This window comes from Oryx dammah, unplaced genomic scaffold, assembly GCF_014754425.2.
Source record: "Oryx dammah isolate SB20612 unplaced genomic scaffold, SCBI_Odam_1.1 HiC_scaffold_11175, whole genome shotgun sequence".
Taxonomy (NCBI): Eukaryota; Metazoa; Chordata; class Mammalia; order Artiodactyla; family Bovidae; genus Oryx; species Oryx dammah.
The window spans coordinates 663,479-683,739 of NW_024080568.1; the positions used below are offsets into that span (position 1 = coordinate 663,479).

The 20,261-nt window shown below is 37.5% G+C and overlaps 1 long non-coding RNA gene across 1 annotated transcript; it reads left to right on the plus strand.

Annotated features, from left to right (window-relative positions):
* Window positions 1-6: 6 nt before the first annotated feature.
* LOC120860749 lies at window positions 7-19,252 on the plus strand. The gene is made up of 3 exons (XR_005720419.1): window positions 7-82; window positions 19,076-19,081; window positions 19,222-19,252. It is a non-coding gene; the product is annotated as an uncharacterized LOC120860749 (long non-coding RNA).
* Window positions 19,253-20,261: the final 1,009 nt, after the last annotated feature.

Below are 20,261 nucleotides of genomic sequence, written 5' to 3' on the forward strand. Positions count from 1 at the left end.
TTTTCCAATTTGGATTCCTTTTATTTCTTTTTCTTCTCTGATTGCTGTGGACAAAACCTCCAGAACTATGTCGAATAGTAGGGTTTCTGAGCACAGTTTCAATTTATGTGCTTGTGGTGGGTCTGTTAAGATTTTCTATTTCTTCCCGGCTCAGTTTTCAAAAGTTGTACTTTTCTAAGAATTGTCCATTTCTTCCACGTTATCCATTTTATTGGTATATATTTGCTGATAATAATCTCTTATGATTCTTTGTATTTCTGTGTTGCCTGTTGTGACCTCTCCATTTTCATTTCTAATTTTATTGATTTGATTTTTCAAATCAAAAAGAATGAGAAGGAGAAGAAGATGAAGGAGAAGGAGAAGAAGGAGAAAGACAAGGAGGAGGAGGAGAAGAAGAATAAAAATAAGAAGAAGGAGAAGATAAAGGAAGAGGGGGAAGAGAAGGAGAAGAAAAGGAAAAAAATGGGAGAAGAAAGAGGAGAAGAAGGAGAAGGAGGAGGAGGAGAAGAAGAATAGGAAAAAAGGAGAAAAAGAAGAAGAGAAAGAAGAAAAAGACAAAGAAGAAGAGGAAGAAGAAGGAGAAGGAGGAGAGTGAGAAGAAGAAGGAGAAGGAGAAAGAGAAGAAGAATAAGGGGAAGAAGAAGAAGAGGAAGAAGGAAAATAAGAAGAAGGAGAAGGAGAGGGTGAAGAAGAAAAACTGAATTAGTAGGAGAGAAATCATAAATATCTCAGCATAAATAAGTGAAAAAAGAAATGTAATAAACAATAATAAAGTTTAGTAAAACAAAAGTTTGTTTCTTTGAGAAGAGGAGAGGGAGAAGAAGAAAAACTGAATTAGTAGGAGAGATGTCATAAAGATCTGAGCAGAAATAAGTGAAAAAGAAATGTAATAATAATAAAGTTTAGTTTTAAAAAAAAAGGTTGTTTCTTTGACAGACCATCAAGAAAAAAGAGAGTGGAATCAAATCAACAAAATTAGATATGAAAAGGGAGAGGTTACAAGAGACAATGCAGAAAAACAAAGGATTATAAGAGACTATTATGAACAACTATATGGCAAGAAAATATATAGCCTGAAAGAAATGGAAAGATTCTTAGAAAAGTTCAGTCGACTGAACCCGGAATAAATAGAAATTATGAACAATCCAATTACAAGCACTGAAATTGAAGCTGTGATTTTAAAAATCTCCCCCAAAACAAGAGGCCTGGACCACATGGCTTCATTGAAGAAGTCTATCAAAGATTTAGAGAAGAGCTAAAGCCTATCCTTTTAAGGTACTTTCAAAAAATTGTGGAGGAAGGTACACTTACAAACTTATTCTACAAGGCCATCATCTGTCCCATACCAAAACCAGACCAAGATAACATTAAAAAATAAAATAAAACTACAGGCAAATATTACTGATGAACAGAGATGCAAAACTCCTCAACAAAATTTTACCAAACAGCATTCAGCAACACATCAAAAAGCTCACACATCGTGATCAAGTTGAGTTTATTCCATGCTTGCAAAGATATGGAAATTTCAGTATATGGAAATTAATCCATGTGATACACCATATTAAAAATTGAAAGATAAAAAAGGTATGATCATAGCAATAGATGCTGAAAACGTTTTTCACAAAATTCAGCACCCATTTATGATTGCAACTTTTCAAAAAATGGGCATAGAAGAAAACTACCTCAACATAGTAAAGCCATATATGATAAGCTTATAGCAAACGTTAGTCTCAATGGTGAGAAACTGAAAGCATTCCCTCTAAGATCAGGAAAAGACAAGGGTGTTCACTTTCACAACTAGTATTCAACATAGTTCTGAAAGTCCTAGCTACAAAAACCAGAGAAGAAAATTAAATACAAAGAATTCAGATCAGAAAAGAAGAAATAAAACTCTCACTGTTTGCAGATGACATGGTCCTGTACATAGAAAACCCTAAAGATAATATCGGAAAATTACTTGAGCTAATCAGTGAGTTTAGCAAAGTTGAAGGATACAAAATTGATACACAGAAATTACATGCATATCTCAGGATCTATGCCACATACGAGGTCAGGGGCAGTGGCCAAGAGGAGCAACCCCACGTCCAAGGAGTGGTGGCTGCTCTGATGCAGAAGGGCCTAGGGGAGCTACATCGTGGGCCATAAATCTATCCTTAGTAAATTTTAAAATCTTGGAATCATTTCAAGCATTTTTTTTTTTCATATCACAAAGTGGTAAAATTAGCTGTCAACTATAGAAAAAATAAAAACTATTAAATATGCAAACATATGGAGGCTAAACAACATGCTTTGATAGCCAACAAATCATGGAAGAAATAAACAAAATGAAATCAAAATATGCCTAGAAACAAATGAAAATATGACAATCCAATACCTACTGGATTTATTAAAAGCAGTGCTAAGAAAGAGGTTCATAGCAATGCAAGCTTACCTCAGAAATGAGAGAAACAAACAAACAAACAAAATAAATAAATAAACCTCAGCTTTACAATTAAAACAACTAGAAAGCAGATGAACAGAAGAATGCCACAATTAGTAGAAAGAAAGTAATCATAAACATCAGAGCAGAAGTAGATTGAAAAAGAAATGAAGGGGACTATACTAAAAGTCAACAAAGTTAAAGCTGATTCATTGGGAAGATAAATAAAATGGATAAACCATTAGCCAGACTCATCAAGAGAAAAAAAAAAAAGGATACCTCTAATCAGCAAAATTAGAAATAAGAATGGAGAAATCACAAAAAGACAACACAGACATACAAAAGATTGTAAGAGATTACTTTGAACAATTATATGTCAAATAAAATGGACAACTTGAGAGAAATGAACGAGTACTTAGAAAAGTATAACCTTCCAAAATTGAACCAGGTAAAGGTAGAAAAATTTAACAGATGCATCACAAGCATGGAAATGAAACTGTAATAAAAACTCTTACAACAAACAAAAGCCCAGAACCAGGTTCTTTCACAGGTAAGTTCTACCAAAAATTTAGAGAAGAGCTAACATCTATCCTACTCAAACACTTCCAGAAAGTTTCAGACGAAGAAAAACTCCCCAAAATGTTCTTTGAGGCCACAATCACCCTAATACCAAAAAAGATGAAATAAAAAAGAAAACTAAAGGCCAATATCACTGAGGAACATGGATACAAAAATCCTTAACAAAACCCTAGCAAATAGAATCCAATACTATATTAAAAATATCATACATCTTGACTAAGTGGACTCTATCGTGGTGATACAAGGATTCTTCAATACTTTCAAATTAACTCATGTAATACACCATATTAAAACTTAAAAGATGAATACCATACGATTATCTCAATAGATGCACAGATCATTTGACAAAATTCAGCATACATTTGTGATTAAAAAAAAAAAAACTTTTGAAAATGGATAGAAGGTACACACATCATCATAATAAAGTCACATACAACAAACCCACTTCAAACATTATCCTAAATGGCAAACATTTGAAAGAATTTCCTCTAAAATCAGGACAACTACAGGGTATGCATTCTCACCACTACCATTCAACATAACTTGGGAAGTCATATCCATAACAATCAGAGAAGAAAAAGAAAAGTAATCCAGAATGGTAAAAAGGTAGTAAAACTCTCACCGTTTGCAGATGATATGATTCTCTACGAAGAAATCCCTAAGAATACCACCAGAAAGTTACTTGAACTCATCATGAGTACAGTAATGTTGCAGGATAAAAAATTAATACACAGAAACACCTTGCATTCCTATAAACTATTCATATAAAAAATGAAAAAAGAGAAAGAGAAATTAAGGAAATAATCCCATTCATCAGTGTAACAAAAATAATACATTCAGTTCAGTTCCATAGCTCAGTCGTGTCCTATTCTGTTTGACCCTATGAACCACAGCACACCAGGCCTCCCTGTCCATCACCAATTCCCAGAGGTCACTCAAACTCATGTCCATCGAGTCAGTGATGCCATCCAGTAATTTCATCCTCCTTCTCCTCCTGACCACAATCCCTCCCAACATCAGAGTCTTTACCAATGAATACTCTGCATGAGGCAGCTAAAGTACTAGAGGTTCAGCTTTAGCATCAGTCCTTCCAATGAACACCCAGGGCTGATCTCCTTTAGAATGGACTGGTTGGATCTCCTTGCAGTCCATGAGACCTCAAGAGTCTTCAACACCACAGTTCAAAAGCATCAATTCTTCAGCACTCAGGGTTCTTCACAATCCAACTCTCACATTCATACCTGACCACTGGAAAAACCATAGCCTTGACTAGACGGACCTTTACTGGGGAATAAATTTACCTAAAGAAACAAAAGATGTATATATATACAAAACTACAAAGCAGGGATGAAATAAATCATGGGAGAGAAAAATAGATGGAGATATAACGTGTTCTTGGCTTGGAAGACTCAATACAGTGAAAATGAGTATACTATCCAAAGCAATCTATATATTCAATGCAATCCCTATCTAGCTACCAATGGTATTCTTTACAGAACTGGAGCAAAGTATTTTAGAATGTGTATGGAAACACAAAAAAGTTTGAATAGCCAAAAGAATCTGGAGAAAGAAGAATGGTAATAGAGGAATCAACCTTCCTAACTTCAGACTATGCTACAAAGCTACAATCATTAGGACCGTATGTTACTGACACAAAGACAAAAATATAAATCAATGGAACAAAATAGAAAGCCAAGAGAAAAATCCATGGATCATGGACACCGTATCTGTGACAAAAAGGGCAAAGATATACAATGGAGAAATGACAATCTTTTAAACAAGTAGTGCTGGGGAAATGTCAACAACCTGTAAGAAAGGAAATAAAATCACTTTCCAACACCATTCAGTTCAGTTCAGTTCAGTCGCTCAGTTGTGCCTGACTCTGCAAACCCATTAACCACAGTACACCAGCCTCCCTCTCCATCACCAGCTCCCAGGGTTTACCTCAAATCAAGTCCATTCAGTTAGTGATGCCATCCAACCATTCCATCCTCTGTCATTCTCTTCTCCTCCTGCCCTCAATCTTTTCAAGTATCAGGATCATTTCAAATGAATCAGCTCTTCTCATCAGGTGGCCAAAGTATTGGAGATTCAGCTTCAACATCAGTCCTTCCAATGAACACTCAGGACTGTTCTCCTTTAGGATGAAGACGTTGGAACCCCTTGCAGTCCAAGGCACTCTCAAGAGTTTCTGCAACACCACGGTTCAAAAGCGTCAATCCTTCAGTGCTCAGCTTTCTTCACAGTTCAACTGTCTCATTCATACAGGACCACGGGAAAAACTGTAGCCTTGACTAGACGGACTTTTGTTGGCAAAATATCTCTGCTTTTGAATATGCTATCTAGGTTGGTCATAACTTTCCTTCCAAGGAGTAAGCATCTTTTAATTTCATGGCTGCAATCACCATCTGCAGTGATTTTGGAGTCCCCCAAAATAAAGTCTGACACTGTTTCCACTGTTTCCCCATCTATTTCCCATGAAGTGATGGGACCGGATGCTATGATCTTCGTTTTCTGAATGTTGAGCTTTAGGCCAACTTTTTCACTCTCCACTTTCACTTTCATGAAGAGGCTCTTTAGTTCCTCTTCACTTTCTGCCATAAGGGTAGTGTCATTTGCATATCTGAGGTTATTGGTATTTCTCCTCGCAATCTGGATTCCAGTTTCTGCTTCTTCCAACCCAGCGTTTCTCATGATGTACTCTGCATATAAGTTAAATGAACAGGCTGACAATACACACCCTTGACATACTCCTTTTCCTATTTGGAACCAGTCTGTTGTTGCATGTCCAGTTCTCATTGTTGCTTCCTGACCTGCATATAGGCTTTTCAAGAAACAGGTCAGGTGGTCTGGTATTCCTGTCTCTTTCAATTACTTACCTATTAAAAATAACTCATTTAAGTCAGTTCTAATGAGATAATGAAATGAGCCTATTAAAGAGAATTAAGTAAGTCAGAAAAAGAAACCCCAATATATTAACACATGTATTTGGAATTTAGAAGAATGGAAATGACAACCCTAAATGCAAGGCAGATGTTAAAGAACAGACTTTTGGAGTATGTGGGAGAAGGAATATGTGGGAGAAGGAGTGTGTGGGAGAAGGAGTATGTGGGAGAAGGGATGACTTGAGAGAAATCATTGTAATCTGTATATAGCAAAGTAGTTAACCAGTGAAAGCTTGGTGGAAGCAGGACACTGAAAGCTGGTGCTCTGGCACAACCCAGAGGGATATTATGGTAAGATAGGTGGGAGGGGTGTCCAGGATGGTTGGGCACTTGTACATCCATGGCTGATTCATGTTGAAGTATGGCAAAAACCACAATAATGTAAAGTAAATTGTCTCTAATTAAAATATTTTTATTAAAAATATAATTCTACATTTGTGAACATTTACATCCACATTTTCATTTAATATAGAAAATTACATATTTAATGTATTAAAATCTCTAACATTTTGAAATACTTAAAATTTCATATTTCATGTAAAAAATCTGTGCTCAATTTTCATATGAAAAATATAGAGAATAGCATATTTTATCTATGAAAACAAGTCATAGATTTGTATACATGAAATATAGATAATTCCATATTTCATTATAAATATTTGTGCCCTGGTTTTCATAGACCAAATATAAAGAATTCCATATTTCATACAGTATTATCTGTGGTACAGTTTATATATGTGAAATTCAGAGAACTCCATATTACATGCAGTAAAATGGGTGTCAATTTTTATTTAGTTACCCTAAATAATAGTACATTTCACATAGGAAAACCTTCACAGAGATGTTCATATCTGGAAAGTGGAAAATTCATATTTCATATTGAAAAAATTGACCCCAATTATCATATTGGAAAGGACAAGTCTAGATTTTTGGTAGCAAATCTGCATGCAGAATTTCATATACAAAGTTAAAAATTCCATATATCATGTAGGAAAATCTACATCCAGATTGTTATATGGCAAATATCAATAATTCCAGAGGATTTTTGGGAAAATCTGCACTCGGATTTTAATATGTAGATTAAACAAAATCCATTTTTTATCGTAGGATAGCCAGCACTTAGGTTTTCATAGATTAAATACAGAGGACTCTGTGTCATGTGGGGAAACTGGAGCTCAGATTTTCATGTGTCAAATATAGAGAATTGCACAATACTTGTAAAGAAACACTTGCCTTATGTTCAGATATACAGTATCAGTCAGTTCAGTCGCTCAGTTGTGTCCTACTCTTTGCGACCCCATGAATCGCAGCACGCCAGGCCTCCCTGTCCATCACCATCTCCCAGAGTTCACTCAGACTCACGTCCATCGAATCCGTGATGTCATCCAGCCATCTCATCCTCGGTCGTCCCCTTCTCCTCCTGCCCCCAATCCCTCCCAGCATCATTCTTTTCCAATGAGTCAACTCTTCGCATGAGGTGGCCAAAGTATTGGAGCTTCAGCTTTAGCATCATTCCCTCCAAAGAAATCCCAGGGCTGAACTCCTTCAGAATGGACTGGTTGGATCTCCTTGCAGTCCAAGGGACTCTCAAGAGTCTTCTGCAACACCACAGTTTAAAAGCATCAATTCTTCAGCGCTCAGCCTTCTTCACAGTCCAACTCTCACATCCACACATGACCACAGGAAAAACCAGAGCCTTAACTAGACGGACCTTAGTCTGCAAAGTAATGTCTCTGCTTTTGAATATACTATCTAGGTGGTCATTACTTTTCTTCCAAGGAGTATGAGTCTTTTAATTTCATGGCTGCAGTCACCATCTGCAGAGATTTTGGAGACCAAAAAAAAAAAAATAATAATAAAGTCTGACACTGTTTCCACTGTTTACCCATGTATTTCCCATGGAGTCATGGGACGGGATGCCATGATCTTCGTTTTCTGAATGTTGAGCTTTAAGCCAACATTTGCGCTCTCCTCTTTCACTTTCATCAAGATGCTTTTTAGCTACTCTTCACTTTCTGCCATAACGGTGGTATCATATGCATGTCTGAGTTTATTGAAATTTCTCCTGGCAATCTTGATTCCAGCTTGTGCTTCTTCCAGTCCAGCGTTTCTCATGATGTACTCTGCATATAAGTTAAATAGGCAGATTGACGATATACAGCCCTGCCGTACTCCTTTTCCTATTTGGAACCAGTTTGTTGTTCCATGTCCAGTTCTAACTGTTGCTTCCTGACCTCATTACAGATTACTCAAGAGGCAGATCAGGTGGTCTGATATTCCCATCTCTTTCAGAATTTTACACAGTTTCTTGTGATCCACACAGTCAAAGGCTTTGGCATAGTCAATAAAGCAGAAATAGATGTTTTTCTGGAACTCTCTTGCTTTTTCCATGATCCAGTGGATGTTTGCAATTTGATCTCTGGTACCTCTGCCTTTTCTAAAACCAGCTTGAACATCAGGGAGTTCACGGTTCACGTATTGCTGAAGTCAGGCTTGGAGAATTTTGAGCGTTACTTTACTAGCATGTGAGATGAATGCAATTATGTAGTAGTTTGAGCATTCTTTGGCATGGCCTTTCTTTGGAATTGGAATGAAAACTGACCTTTTCCAGTTCTGTGGCCACTGCTGAGTTTGCCAAATTTGCTGGCATATTGAGCGCAGTACTTTCACAGCATCATCTTTCAGGATTTGAAACAGCTCAACTGGAATTCCATCACCTCCACTAGCTTTGTTCGTATGATGCTTTCTAAGGTCCAGATGACTTCACATTCCAAGATGTCTGCCTCTAGATTAGTGGTCACATCATCATGATTACCTGGGTCGTGAATATCTTTTTTGTACAGTTCTTCCATCTATTCTTGCCACCTCTTCTTAATATCTTCTGCTTATGTTAGGTCCATACCATTTCTGTCCTTTATCAAGCCCATTTTGCATGAAATGTTCCCTTGGTATCTCTAATTTTCTTAAAGAGATCTGTAGTTTTTCTCATTCTGTTGTTTTCTCTATTTCTTTGCATTGATTGCTGAAGAAGGCTTTCTTATCTCCTCTTGCTATTCTTTGGAACTCTGCATTCAGATGCTTATATTTTTTTCCTTTTTTCCTTTGCTTTTCGCCTCTCTTCTTTTCATAGCTATTTGTAAGGCCTCCCCAGACATTTGTAAGGCCTTCTTCATGAACAGTATGAAAAGGCAAAATGATAGGATACACAAAGAGAAACTCTCCATGTCATTAGGTGCCCAATATGCTACTGGAGATCAGTGGAGAAATAACTCTAGAAAGAATGAAGGGATGGAGCCAAAGCAAAAACAATACCCAGTTGTTAGTGTGAGTGGTGATAGAATCAAGATCCGGTGCTGTAAAGAGCAATATTGCATAGGAACCTGGAATGTCAGGTCCATGAATCAAGGCAAATTGGAAGTGGTCAAACAAGAGATGGCAAGGGTGAACGTCGACATTCTAGGAATCAGTGAACTAAAATGGACTGGAATGGGTAAATTTAACTCAGATGACCATTATATCTACTACTGCAGGCAGGAATCTCTCAGAAGAAATGGAGTAGCCATCATGGTCAACAAAAGAGTCCAAAATGCAGTACTTGGATGCAATCTCAGAAACAACAGCATGATCTCTGTTCATCTCCAAGGCAAACCACTCAATATCACAGTTATTAAAGTCTATGCCCTAACCAGTAACGCTGAAGAAACTGAAGTTGAACAGTTTTATGAAGACCTACAAGACCTTTTAGAACTAACACCCAAAAAATATATTCTTTTCATTATAGGGGACTGGAATGCAAAAGTAGGAAGTCAAGAAACACCTGGTAACAGGCAAATTTGGCCTTGGAATGCAGAATGAAGCAGAGCAAAGACTAATAGAGTTTTGCCGGGAAAATGTGCTGGTTATAACAAACACCCTCTTCTAACAACACAAGAGAAGAGTCTACACATGGACATCACCAGATGGTCAACACCGAAATCAGATTGATTATATTCTTTGCAGCCAAAGATGGAGAAACTCTATAAGGTCAACAAAAACAAGACCAGGAGCTGACTGTGGCTCAGATCATGAACTCCTTATTACCAAATTCAGACTCAAATTGAAGAAAGTAGGGAAATACACTAGACCATTCAGGTATGACCTAAATATGCAGTATAGGGAATTAAATTTTTCATATAGAAAATCTGTACCATGCACATATGAGATATATAGAATTCCAAATTTCTTGTAGGAAAACCTGGGCACAAACTATCAAATGTAAAACATAAAGCTTTGTGTATCTCAGCTGGCACTAGTGGTAAAAAACCCACCAGACAATGCAGGTAAGACATAAGAGATGCTGTTTATATCCCTGGGTCAGGAAGATTCCCTGGATGAGTGGATAGCAACCCATTTCAATAGTTTTGCCTGGAGAATCCCATAGACAGAGAAGACTGTCAGTCTTCAGTCCTTGGGTTTGCACAGAGCTGGACAAGACTGAAAGGAGTTAGCACACATCATATCTCATGCAGGAATATCTTTGCTTAGATTTTCATATATAAAATATAGAAATTACCTATTTCACATTGGAAATATTCATATGCAAAATATTGAGAAGTCTATGTTTCAAGTTGGAAACTCTACTCCCTAATTTTCAAATGTGAAATATAGAGTATTGAATATATCATATAACAAAATCAGTTCAGTTCAGTTCAGTTCAGTCACTCAGTCGTGTCTGACTCTGTGCGACCCCATGAACAAGAGAACGCCAGATTTCCCTGTCCATTACCAAAACCCAGAGTTACCCAAACTCATGTTCATTCAGTCAGTGATGTCATCCAACCATCTCACCCTCTGTCGTCCCTTTCTCTGCCCACCTTCCATCTTTTCCAGCATCAAGGTCTTCTCAAATAAGTCAGCTCGTCGCATCAGGGTGGCCAAAGTATTGGAGTTTCAGCTTCAACATCAGCCATTCTAATGAACATAGACACCCAAATTTTCATATGTGAACTATAGGAAATTCCACTCATGTAAAATAATTGTTGCTCGATATTTATATGTGAAATATAGATAATTAAATGTTTCATGTAAAAAAATCTGAAACACTGTGTACCAATATGAAATGAGATGATCCTAATTTCATGTGGGCATGTTTACACTTAGATTTACAAAAATGATATATAGAGAATTCCATATTTTATATAGGAAAATCCATGTCAAGATTTACATATATGAATGATTGAAAGTTCTATATTTCATGTAGGAAAATCTGAATCCAGAGTTTCATGTCCAAAATACTGAGAATTTCACATTTCACATTGGAAAGGCTGTACTCAAATTTTCTTATGTGAAATGCAGGAAATTCATATTTCATGTAGGAAAATCAGCCACCAGACTTTCATATGTTAAATACAGTAAATTCCAAATGTAATGTTTGAAAACCTGTAACCAGATTTTCTCATATGAAATATGGATATTATAAAATTTCTTGGTGAAAATTCTGTGCTCATATGTTTATATATAAAATATAAGAATCACATATTTAGTGTAAAAGATCTGCACCATGTTCCCCACATGTGAAGTATAAAAATTCATATTTCAGACAGGAGGATCTCTTCCCAAATTTGCATATATGAAATAAGGAGAATTTTATCATTCAAGTCATATAAACTGCACCAAGATTATCACTTGTGAACAATGTATAATTCCACATTTCATTTTAGACAATCTGCATTTGAGATTTCACATGTGAAATACAGAGAATTTCATATTTCATGTAGGAAAATTTATGTTCAGATTTTTTATGTTAAACAGAGAGAATTCTATACTACATATAGTACGGAATCTACACTTAGTTTTTCATTAGTGAAATATAGAGAATTGCAGAGTTTATGTAAAAAAGTTTGTATCCAGATTTTAACATGAAAGTATACAAAACTTAGATCTCATGATGGAAAATCTGCATTAGATTTTCCCATGTGAAACACAGAGGATTCCATTCAAATTGCATGTAGGAAAATTCAGCTAGATTTTAATTTGTCAAGTATGAAGAATTACATAGCTCACAGTGAAAAAATCTCCAGCCAGTTTTTTAAATGAAAATTTAAAAATTGTATTTTTAACTTAAGTGAAACTATACCCTGATAATCACATATAATTTATAGAATAATTCATTTTTCAGGTATGAAAATATGCTTCCAGATTTTCATATTCTACATATAGGAAAATCCATATTGCTTGAATGAAAATCTCCTCCAAAATATTCATATATGATATACAACATTCCACATTTCACATGAGAAAACAAGTGCATATATATTCATATATGAAAAATAGTAAATTACATATTTCACATAGGACAATATGCACTCATGTGTTCATATATGAAATGTAGAGAAATCCAAATCTCATATAGGAAATACCATATGCAGATTTTACAAGTGATACATAGAAAAGTGGTCATTTCATGTAGTATAATCTAGGCCCAGGTAACCAAATGTAAGATGTAGAGTCTCCATATTTCAGCTAGGAATATTTTTGCAAGATTATCATATAAAAAATAGAGAATACTATATTTCAAGTTTGAAATATGCACTGAAATTGACACCTATAAAATATTGATAATTTCATCTAACATATATGAAAATCTGTTCCCAATCTGGCATTATGTGCCCTGCTTCATGCTTCCAACTTGCACTGGTCATCTGTTTTACATAAAATAATGTACATAACCTTTTTTCATCCCTATTTCATTGGTTTCATTGGTATTCTGTCAAATCATCCAATCTTCACCTTCTCCTGCTGAGTCCAAAAGTTTGTTCTTTAAATTTCTATCTCCTTTGCTGCCCTGTATGTTGGATTATTGGTGCAGTCTTTCTAAATTCCATATACGTGCATTAATATACAATATTTGTCTTTTTCTTTCTTACTTCACTCAGTAAAATAGGCTCCAATTTCATCCACATCATTAGTGAAAGTCACTCAATTGTGTATGACTCTTTGTGATGCCATGGGTTATCTACACCTGGAATTCTCCAGGCTAGAATACTGGAATGGGTAGCCATTCCCTTCTCCAGGGGATTTTTGCAACTTGAGGATTGAAACCAGGTCTCCTGCAATGCAGGTGGATTCTATACCAGCTGAGTGACCAGGGAAGCCCAACTGACTGAAATGCATGCCTTTTTACAGCTCAGTAATATACTGTTGTGTATATGTACCACAACTTCTTTTACCCGTTAATCTACTGATGTGCATGTGGGTTACTTTCATGTCTTAGCTATTATTAACAGTGTGGCAATGAAAATTGGGATTTAGTTCAGTTCAGTTCATTTCAGTTCAGTCGCTCAGTACTGTCCGACTCTGTGTGACCCCATGAATCACAGCACGCCAGGCCTCCCTGCCTATCACCATCTCCCGGAGTTCACTCAGACTCACGTCCATCCAGTCCGTGATGCTATCCAGCCATCTCATCCTCGGCCGTCCCCTTCTCCTCCTGCCCCCAATCCCTCCCAGCATCAGAGTCTTTTCCAATGAGTCAACTCTTCGCATGAGGTGGCCAAAGTACTGGAGTTTCAGCTTTAGCATCAGTCCTTCCAAAGAAATCCCAGGGTTGATCTCCTTCAGAATGGACTGGTTGGATCTCCTTGCAGTCCAAGGAACTCTCAAGAGTCTTCTCCAACACCACAGTTCAAAAGCATCAATTCTTCGGCACTCAGCCTTCTTCATAGTCCAACTCTCACATCCATACATGACGGATCTCAGTTGGCAAAGTAATGTCTCTGTTTTGAATATACTATCTAGGTTGGTCATCACTTTTCTTCCAAGGACTAAGCATCTTTTAATTTCATGGCTGCAATCACCCTCTGCAGTGATTTTGGAACCCCCCAAAAACAAAGTCTGACACTGTTTCTACTGTTTCCCCATCTATTTCCCATGAAGTGATGGGACCGGATGCCATGATCTTCGTTTTGTGTATGTTGAGCTTTAAGCCAACTTTTTTGCTCTCCTCTTTTACTTTCATCAAGAGGCTTTTTAGCTCCTCTTCACTTTCTGCCATAAGGGTGGTGTCATCTGCATATCTGGGGTGATGAAATTACAGTTGAGCTGTTTCAAATCCTGAAAGATGATGCTGTGAAAGTACTGCACTCAATATGCCAGCAAATTTGGCAAACTCAGCAATGGCCACAGAACTGGAAAAAGTTCAGTTTTCATTCAAATTCCAAACAAAGGCCATGCCAAAGAATGCTCAAACTACTGCACAACTGCACTCATCTCACAAGCTAGTAACGTAATGCTCAAAATTCTCCAAGCCTGACTTCAGCAATACGTGAACCGTGAACTCCCTGATGTTCAAGCTGGTTTTAGAAAAGGCAGAAGAACCAGAGATCAAATTGCCAACATCCGCTGGATCATGGAAAAAGCAAGAGAGTTCCAGAAAAAAAAAAATCTATTTCTGCTTTATTGACTATGTCAAAGCCTTTGACTGGATCACAAGAAACTGTGGAAAATTATGAAAGAGATGGGAATACCTGACCATCTGACCTACCTCTTGAGAAATCTGTATGCAGGTCAGAAAGCAACAGTTAGAACTGGACATGGAACAACAAATTGGTTCCAAATAGGAAAAGGAGTACGTCAAGGCTGTGTTTCATCACCCTGTTTATTTAACTTATATGCAGAGTACATCATGAGAAACGCTTGACTGGAAGAAAATTGTGGTATACCTGTGTTTTTCAATTATTTCCTTGGAGTGTATTCACAGCACTTGGATTCCTCGTCGTATGACAGTCCTATTCTCAGTTTTTAAAGAAATCTCTGCTCTGTTATCCATCGTGGCTGCACCAATTTGCATTCCACAATCACTGTAAAAGTGTTCCCTCTTCTCCACACCCTCTCCAGCCTTTATTGCTTTAGACATTTTGATGAATGCCATTCTGACTGGTATGAGATACTGCCACACTGTGCTTTTGATTTGCCTTACTCTAATAATGAGTGAAAGAGATGGGAATACCAGACTCCCTGACCTGCTTCTTGAGAAACTTAAATGCAGGTTACTAAGCAACAGTTAGACCTGGACATGGAACAACATACTGGTTCCAAAAAGAAAAGGAGGCTGTATACTGTCACCCTGCTTATTTAACTTATATGCAGAGTACATCATGAGAAACTCTGGGCTGGAAGAAGCAGAAGCTGGAATCAAGATTGCCAGGAGAAATAGCAATAACTTCAGGTGTGCAGATGACATCACCCTTATGGCAGAAAGTGAGGAGGAACTAAAAAGCCTCTTGATGAAGGTGAAAGAGGAGAGTGAAAAAGTTGGCTTAAAGCTCAACATTCAGGAGATGAAGATCATGGCATCTGGTCCCATCATTTCATGGGAAATAGATGGGGAAAGAGTGGAAACAGTGTCAAACTTTGTTTTTGGGGGGCTCCAAAATCACTGCAGATGGTGATTGCAGCCATGAAATTAAAAGAGGCTTACTCCTTGGAATTAAATTTATGTCCAACCTAGATAGCGTATTCAAAAGCACTGGGATGACCCAGAGGGAATGTGTGTGTGAGGGGGGGAAGGAAGTGGGAAGAGGGGTTCAGGATTGGGAACACGTGTATACCCGAGGCGGATTCATGTTGATGAGTGGGAAAATGAATACAATATTGTAAAGTAAGCTAATAATAATAATAAAATGCAGAGATATTACTTTGCCAACAAAGGTCCATCTCGTCAAGGCTATGGTTGTTCCAATGGGCCTGTATAGATGTGAGTGTTGGACTGTGAAGAAAGCTGACTGCCAAAGAATTGATGGTTTTGAACTGTGGTGTTGAAGACTCTTAAGAGTCCCTTGGACTGCAAGGAGATCCAACCAGTCCATTCTAAAGGAGATCAATCCTGGGTGTTCATTGGAAGGCCTGATGCTAAAGCTGAAACTCCAATACTTTGGCCACCTGATGGAAAGTGTGACTCTTTGGAAAAGACTCTGATGCTGGGAGGGATTGGAGGCAGGAGGAGAAGGGGACGGTCGAGCATGAGATGGCTGGATAGCATCACGGACTGGATGGTGTGAGTCTGAGTGAACTCCAGGAGATGGTAATGGATAGGGAGGCCTGGCATTTTGCTAATCATGGGGTCGCATAGAGTCAGACACAACTGAGCAACTGAACTGAACTGAACGGAACTGAACTGAACTGAATAATCAGTGAAGTTCATGATCTTTTCATGTGACTTTTAGTCATCTGTATGTCTTCTTTGGATACATGTCTGTTTGGATTTTTGCCCAATTTTTTTACTGGGTTGGTCATTTTTCTGAGATCGAGCTGCATGGGCTGATGTATGTTTTGGAGACTAATTCTTTGTCAGTTTGTTCATTTGTGACTATTTTTTCCCATTCTGGGGGCTACTTTTTTAACCTTCTTAAAGTTCCCTTCATTGTATAAGATCTTTTAAGTTTAATTACGTCTCATTGTCCCATTATTTCGTCTTTTATTTCCATTCCTCTGAGAAATGGTTCGTAGAGAATATTGCTGTGATTTATATCAGAGTATGTTTTGCCCATGTTTTCCTCCAAGAGTTTTATAGTTTGGGTATTACAGTTAGGTTTTTAATCCATTTTGAGTTTGTTTTGGGATATGGTGTTGGAGGGTGTTCCAGTTTCATTCTTTCACCCATAGCTGACCAATTTTCCCAGCATCACGTGTTGAAGAGCCTGTCTTTTCTTCATTGCATATGTTTGCCTGCTTTGTCAATGATAAGTTGCTCATAGGTGTGTGGATGTATCTCTTGACTTTCTATTTTGTTCCATTGATCTACATTTGTGTATTTGTGCAAGTGCCATAACTGGCACTGTGTCTTGATGACTTGATGACAATGTCTTGATGACTGTAGCTTTGTAGTACAGACTGAGGTAGGAAGTTGATTCTTCCAGTTCCATTCTTCTTTCTCATGATTTCTTTGTCTATTCAGGGTCTTATGTGTTTCTATATGAATGCAAAATTATCTATTCTATGTGAAAACACTGTTAGCAATTTGATAGGGATTATGCGGATGACACCACCCTTAAGTAAAGAGAAACTAAAAAGCCTCTTGATGTAAGTGAAAGAAGAGAGTTAAAAAGTTGGCTTAAAACTCAACATTCAGAAAACAAAGATTGTGGCATCTGGTCCCATCACTTCATGGGAAACAGATGGGGAAACAGTGGAAACAGTGTCAGAGTTTATTTTGGGGGGCTCCAAAATCACTGCAGATGGTGATTGTAGCCATGAAATTAAAAGATGCTTATTCCTTTGAAGAAAAGTTATGACCAACATAGATAGCATATTGAAATGCAGAGACATTACTTTGCCAACAAAGGTCCATCTAGCCAAGGCTAGGGTTTTTCCAGTGGTCATGTATGGATGTGAGAGTTGGGCTGTAAAGAAAGCTGAGCACCGAAGAATTGATGCTTTTGAACTGTGGTATAGGAGAAGACTCTTGAAAGTCCCTTGGGCTGCTAGGAGATCCAACCAGTCCATTCTGAAGGAGATCAACCCTGGGATTTCTTTGGAGGGAATGATGATGAAGCTGAAACATCAGTATTTTGGCCACCTCATGCGAGGGATTGATTCATTGGAAAAGACTCTGATTCTGGGAGGGATTGGGGGCAGGAGGAGAAGGGGACGACCGAGGATGAGATGGCTGGATGGCATCACTGACTAGACAGATGTGAGTTTGAGTGAACTGGGAGGGTTGGTGATAGGCAGGGAGGCCTGGCGTGCTGCGATTCATGGGGTCACAAAGAGTCAGACAGGTCTGAGCAACTGAACTGAACTGAACTGATGTTGAATCTGTAGATTCCTTTGGGTAGTTTACTCATTTTCACCATATTGATTCTACCAGTCTAAGAACATGATATATTTCTCCATGTGTTTGTGTCACCTTTGATATCTTTCATCACTCTTTCATATTTTTCTGTGTATAGGTCTTTGGTTTATTTTGGTAAATTTATTCCAAAGTATTTTATAATTTTCATTGAAGTGATGTATGGGGGTTTTTCCTTAATTTCTATTTTTTTCCTTGTGTATAGAAATACATGGCATTTCTATGTATTAACTTTATATCCTGCAAATTTACTATCTTAATTGAGTAGCTTTACTCATAACCTGTGGCATCTTTAGAGTTCCCATATGTAGAGAGTCATGTCATTTGCGAATACTAAGAATTTAACTTCTTCTTTTCCAATCTGGATCTCTTATTTTTCATCTCTTATTGCTACGGTTCAGATCAGTTCAGTTGGGTCTCTCAGTTGTGTCCGACTCTTTGCAACCCCATGAATTGCAGCACTCCAGGCCTCCTGTCCATCACCAACTCCTGGAGTACACTCAGATTCATAGTTCCTCAAGTCAGTGATGCCATCGAGCCATCTCATCCTCTTTCTTCCCCTTCTCCTCCTGCCCCCAATCCTTCCCAGCATCAAAGTCTTTTCCAATGAGTCAACTCTTCACACGAGGTGGCCAAAGTACTGGAGCTTCAGCTTTAGCATCAGTCCTTCCAAAGAAATCCCAGGGTTGATCTTCTATAGAATGGACTAGTTGGATCTCCTTGCAGTCCAAGGGACTCTCAAGAGTCTTCTCCAACACCAGAGTTCAAAAGCATCAATTCTTCGGCGCTCAGCCTTCTTCACAGTCCAATTTTCACATCCATACATGACCACAGGAAAAACTATAGCCTTGACTAGACAGACCTTAGTCGGCAAAGTAATGTCTCTGCTTTTGAATATGCTATCTAGGTTGGACATAACTTTTCTTCCAAGGAGTAAGCGTCTTCATTTCATGCCTGCAGTCACCATCTGCAGTGATTTTGGAACCCCAAAAAATAAAGTTTGACACTGTTTCTACTCTTTCTCCATCTATTTCCCATGGAGTGATGGGACCGGATGTCATGATCTTCATTTTCTGAATGTTGAGCTTTAAGCCAACTTTTTCACTCTCCTCTTTTACTTTCATCAAGAGGCTTTTGAGTTCCTCTTCACTTTCTGCCCTAAGGATAGTGCCTTCTGCATATCTGAGGTGATTGATATTTCTCCCAGCAATCTTCATTCCAGCTGTGTTTCTTCCAGTCCATCGTTTCTCGTGATGTACTCTGCATATAAGTTAAATAAGCAGGGTGACAATATACAGTAAGCAGGGTGACGTACTCCTTTTCCTATTTGGAACCAGTCTGTTGTTCCATGTCCAGTTCTAACTGTTGCTTCCTGGCCTGCATACAGATTTCTCAAGAGGCAGGTTAGGTGGTCTGGGACTTCCAAAACTATGTTGATTAGCAGTGGCTAGAGTGGGCTCCCTTGTCTTTTTCCTGATTTTAAAGAAATGCTCTTAACTGTTTTCCATTGAGGATAATATTTACAGTGGACTTGCCACACATGTCTTTTATATGTTGATTTACGTTCCTTCTATGACTGGTTTCTGAACTTTTCTTTTTTTTTTTTTTAATCATAAATATGTGTTGAATTTTGTTCCACTGCACCTTTTAAAATAGTCATATGGCTTTTATCTTTTAATTTATCACTGTGGTGTATCCCACTGATTTGCAAATAATGAAGAATACTTACATCCCTGGGAACAGGCCAACTTGATCATGATGTATGATCTTTTAAATACATTGTTAGATTCTGTTTGCTAGAATTTTGTTGAAGATATTTGCATTTATATTCATTAGTAATTTTGCCCTGCAGTTTTCTTTCTTTCTTTCTTTTTTTTTTTTTTTTTTGTGGCATCTTTGTCTGATTTTGGTGTCAGTATGATGGGGGCCTTGTACAATTAGTTTCAGAGTTTTGTTTCCTCTGCAATTTTCTAGAAGAGTTTGCAAAGGATATTTGTTAGCTCTTCTTTGATTTTTTTCAGTAGAACACATCTGTGAAGCAATCTATCTTGTTCTGGGCTTTTGTTTGTTTGGAGATTATTTTTTCAAAATTTCTTTTTTCTTGCTTGTAATCGCTATGATCAAATTTTCTATTTTTCCTGGTTCAGTTTTGGAAGGTTCTACTTTTGTAAACATTTGTTCATTTCTTCCAAGTTGTCCATTTTATCTGCATATAGTTACTCATAGTAGTCGCTCATGATCATATGCACTTTTCTGTTGTCTGCTGTGATTTATCCATTCTCAATTCTAATTTTATAGATTTGAGACTTTTTTCTCGATGTGTCTGCTAACAGTTTGTTGTGTTTCTCTTCTCAACAAACTAGTTTTCAGTTTTAGTGATCTTTGCTACAATCTCCTTCCTTTCTTTTTAATTTGTTTCTGTTCCAATTTTTATGATTTATTTCCTTTCACTAACTTTCATTTTGTTGTTGTTTCTTGTTCTTCTTTTTCT